General features: G+C 39.7%; 1 pseudogene; it reads left to right on the top strand.

The window, feature by feature from the left end:
• LOC112071919 (perforin-1-like) overlaps nt 1-5,000 on the top strand; it is a 25,989-nt pseudogene that overhangs the window by 18,744 nt on the left and 2,245 nt on the right.

Below are 5,000 nucleotides of genomic sequence, written 5' to 3'. Positions count from 1 at the left end.
ACATGTTTAAAACAGTAAAAGATTGCTCCAGAAGATCTTTTTCCGCTGTGCCACTGCACCAGCCCATGACTTGGTCTCATTGAACATTGTTGTAATGGCGTCACGCAATAGAAAACATTTGTAGTAATATTATGAAGTCGATCACAGTGCGATTGAGATGGTATGATTCAATAAATAAGTTGTTTCATCTGACATGAATGCATGATAAATATTATGGTGATGTGCAACACCTAAACCAGTGGTTGACAATTAGGCTATTGTGCTAGAATTTTACTGTCAAAATAGGACTCCAGAAATTGCAGGTTTATTTTGTTTGATTGTTGCTGACATCCATTTTGTGTACAAATATCACATTGGCTAATTCACTTGGGGCTAACCATCTGAAGAGAAGTGGAAACTCAAAAACCCATTAGCTCTAGATCATTAATACTAGCCCAAATATCTATGTGGCCCTCATGGGTGATAAACTTGCTGTCTGTCTCTCTGGCATTTGCAACATTGTTTCAATATTGAAATTCGATCTCCAGCTGTCCCATAGTAATGAATGTGTCGAGTCCGGAGCTTTTCTCAGCCAGTGGAAATCACGAATCAGCTGGAATCATTTTTATTGGATATTTACAGAGAAATATCAATAGTAGAAACAAAACTAAACGAAGTTAAATGCAGCTAATTTGAGTCGAATTGTTGAATATTAAATTACTATGTGACGCATAATTGCCATGGTAATTTGGAAAGTCAATGAGCATTATGGGTAATGTAGTCATTCTACAAATTCTAAATTGACCTAGAAATGCTTCCATCATTTACATTGTGACACCATGGTATCCTAGGGATACAGGACATTACAAAACACAAAAACTAGGAAAATAAACCGAACACATGGAATATTCAGTGGACAATACATTAGAACACCTTTTCTTTTCCATGACTGACCAGGTGAATACAGGTGAAAGTTATGATCCCTTATTGATGTTACCTGTTAAATCCACTTCAATTCCGTGTATATGAAAGGGGAGGATGACAGGTAAAGGAAGGATTTTTAAGCCTTGAGACAATTGAGACGTGGATTGTGTATGTTTACCATTCCAGGCAAGTAGGTACCCTCGGCGCACCGGTTTGTGTCAAGAACTGCAACACTGCTGGGTTTTTTCACTCTCAACAGTTTTCTGTGGTGTATCAAAAATGGTCCACCACCCAAAGGACATACAAGCAAACGGACATGCCTGTTGAAACATTGGAGTCAACATGGGCCAGCGTCCCTGTGGAACGGTTTCGACAAACTTGTAGAGTCCATGCCCGACAAAACTGAGGCTTGTTCTGAGGTCAAAGAGGGGGGCAACTCAATATTAGGAAGGTGGAACACCTTGTTGTGTTTTGTACATAACAATGTTTTGTACACTCACTGTAAAGTTGACAGTACATTGTAAGAGGACGACACGCTTCTTTTAAACCTAAAATTAAATAAAATCGGTGCAAAATTGTAGGAGGAGATCCACCCGCAACTTAAAAGGCTTACAGTATTATAATATATAAATAAACTAGAAAAGGGTAATTTTCCTGAATGAAAAAAAACAAAGAACTGGGCATAAGCCTGTGGAAACGCAGTCTAGTAGCCAGAGAATCTGAAGTCAGATCGACAGTCTGCAACATACTAGGACTCCAACCTGGAATGCCTTCTTGATTGATTGATTAGATTGACAGATTGAACTGTGTTTCCAGTTATCGCGTGTCAGACAGCCCTGCTCTCAGCGCTGAGTTCCGGAAAGGACATCGATCTTCTGCCCAAGATCTACTTCTCATGACTCTGAGACCTCTAAGGCCCCAGTACCGCCGGCTCATAGACACCTATGGGTACTCACTACATCCGCCAGGTTGACCTGGAGGCAGGCTGACGATGACCACAGACAATACGCACCTGTCAGGCTTCACACAGGTGGCCTCTCTACAAACCAGGTCCTCAATTTTTTCATATTTAGAGTGTTTTGGAAATACGCCATTTTAGCGGCCTTTAAGCATTCCATTTCTCCATCCATGACAAGTATTTGGATTGTAATTATATGCATTGGTTCAGTTAAATAGCATTGGTTTCAGTTACATAGCGTTGGTTCAGTTAGCATCGTTCAGTTACATAAGATTGGTTCAGTTACATAGCATTGTTCAGTTACATAGCTGTTCTGTGGTTCAGTACATTAGCATTGTTCAGTTACATAGCATTGGTTCAGTTGGTTCAGTTACATAGCATTGGTTCCAGTTACATAGCATTGGTTCAGTTACATAGCATTGGTTCAGTTGGTTTCAGTTACATAGCATTGGTCAGTTACATAGCATTGGTCAGTTAATTCAGTTACATAGCATTGGTTAGTTACATAGCATTGGTTCAGTTACATGATTGGTTCAGTTGGTTTAGTTCAAGCATTGGTTCAGTTCTAGCATGTTAGTTACATGCATTGGTTCAGTTACAGGCATGGTTCCATACTTCATGGTTATCAGTTACATTGGCATTGGTTCAGTTACATAAGCATTGTTTTCAGTTAAATAGCATGTTCATTGGTTCAGTTACATAGCATTGGTTCAGTTTACATAGCTTGGTTTCAAGTTACATAGGCATTGTTCAGTAACATAGCATTGGTTCAGTTACATAGCATTGGTTCAGTTCTAAGCATTGGTTCAGTTGGTTCAGTTACATAGCATTGGTTCAGTTACATAGCATTGGTTCAGTTAACATAGCAATTGGTTCAGTTACATAACATTGGTTCAGTTCGTTCAGTGACATAGCATTGGTTCAGCTTGGTTCAGTTCATAGCATATGGTCATTGGTTCAGTTACATAGCATTGGTTCAGTTGGTTCAGTTACATAACATTGGTCAGTTGGTTCAGTTACATAGGCATTGGTGTCAGTACTACATTGTTGGTTCAGTTACATAGCATTGGTTCAGTTACATAGCAGGTTCATTACATAGCGATTGGTTCAGTTACATAGCATTGGTTCAGTTACTAGAGCATTGGTTCAGTACATAGCATTGTCAGTACATAATTGGTTCAGTTACATAGCTTGGCTTCAGTTACATATCGTTGCGTTCAGTTACATAGCATTGGTTCAGTTACATAGCATTGGTTTCAGTTTACATAGCATGGTTCAGTTACATAGCATTGGTTCAGTTACATAGCATTGGTTCAGTTACATAGCATTGGTTCAGTTATCATACATAGCATTGGTTAGTTCATAGCATTGGCTTCAGTTACATAGCATTGTCATTGGTTTCAAGTTACATAGCATTGTTCAGTTAACTTAGCATTGGTTCAGTTGGTTCAGTTACATAGCATTGCTTCAGTTACATAGCATTGTTTCAGTTACATAACATTGGTTCAGTTACATAGCATTGGTTCAGTTTACATAGCGTTGGTTCATAGCATTGGTTAACATTCAGAACATCACCTCCTCAGGTTGAATCCTGCTTGTCCACAGGTCTTGATGGTGGGCCTGGGGAGAAGTAAAGTTTCTCCTAGCGTCCAAAGTTGCTCCAAGTTCTGGACAACCGTGACTCGAAGACCTCCGACAGCTCTAGCTTCCTCAGCCACCACACCAATGTGTGGAGGCTCCGGTTGGCTGGGGGAGCTGTCACTCACAACCGTAATGGACTCAGTGGGTTCCGTAGTTGGATGAGCACCCTGAAGGACCGCCCTGACGCCATCTCCTTATTCTCTGAGGCCTCTGCACCTGCTCATACGCGACAAGAGGGTCCGGGAGAGAGTGAAGGTGATCTTTTGTTGTTGATATACAGTACTAGTCAAAAGGTTGGACACACCTACTCATTCCAGGGTTTTTCTTTATTTTTAATATTTTCTACATTGTAGAATAAATAGTGAAGACATCAAAACTATTAAATAACCTATATGGAGTCATGCTGGTAACCAAAGAAGTATTAAACATATTAAACATATTGAAATTCTTCAATGTAGCCACCCTTTGCCTTGATGACAGCTTTGCACACTCTTGGCATTCTCTCAACCAATATTCTCTCGGTCCTCTCCTCTCCAGTAACCTGGCAGAGGCCACTGCCAACGAGAACTCTAAAGACTGGAAGGTGGATCTGGGTCTGGAGAAGGGGGTATCTGTTGGCATAGAGATGGGAGGGTCACAGTCAGATATAACCAGATTTGCCAAGAAGAAGACCAGAGACAACCGCTACTCCTTCTTTTCGCAGATTCTCCGCTGCCGCCACTACAGGTAAAAATAATAATAATAACAACAACAATAAAAATAATAACAAAAATAATAACAATAACAATAAGAACAACAATAACAACAATAATAATAATAATAACTAATGGTAGCCTGCCCTTACGAGTGGTAAATCATTGGAAATCAATAATTTGATTCAATGCAATTCCCCCCTCCTACAAATCATCAATGTTTTTATCTGCTCTATAGTAATATTCTCAACTCCGGAGCATTTAAAAAAAACTCTCTTTCCTGTGTTGTCATGGCACCTGCTTTCTCTCTCAATGTTGTGATAGGCCTACCATGATCCCATGTTATCCATACATGTTTAAAACAGTAAAAGATTGCTCCAGAAGATMTTTTTCCGCTGTGCCACTGCACCAGCCCATGACTTGGTCTCATTGAACATTGTGTAATGGCGTCACGCAATAGAAAACATTTGTAGTAATATTATGAAGTCGATCACAGTGCGATTGAGATGGTATGATTCAATAAATAAGTTGTTTCATCTGACATGAATGCATGATAAATATATGGTGATGTGCAACACCTAAACCAGTGGTTGACAATTAGGCTATTGTTGCTAGAATTTTACTGTCAAAATAGGACTCCAGAATTGCAGGTTTATTTTGTTTGATTGTTGCTGACATCCATTTTGTGTACAAATATCACATTGGCTAATTCACTTGGGGCTAACCATCTGAAGAAGTGGAAACTCAAAACCCATTAGCTAGATTCATTAATACTAGCCCAAATGATCTAGTGGCCCTCATGGGTG

This window comes from Salvelinus sp. IW2-2015, unplaced genomic scaffold (genome assembly GCF_002910315.2).
Source record: "Salvelinus sp. IW2-2015 unplaced genomic scaffold, ASM291031v2 Un_scaffold1768, whole genome shotgun sequence".
In the NCBI taxonomy this organism is placed as follows: domain Eukaryota; kingdom Metazoa; phylum Chordata; class Actinopteri; order Salmoniformes; family Salmonidae; genus Salvelinus; species Salvelinus sp. IW2-2015.
This window is presented reverse-complemented; position numbering and strand designations above follow the sequence as displayed.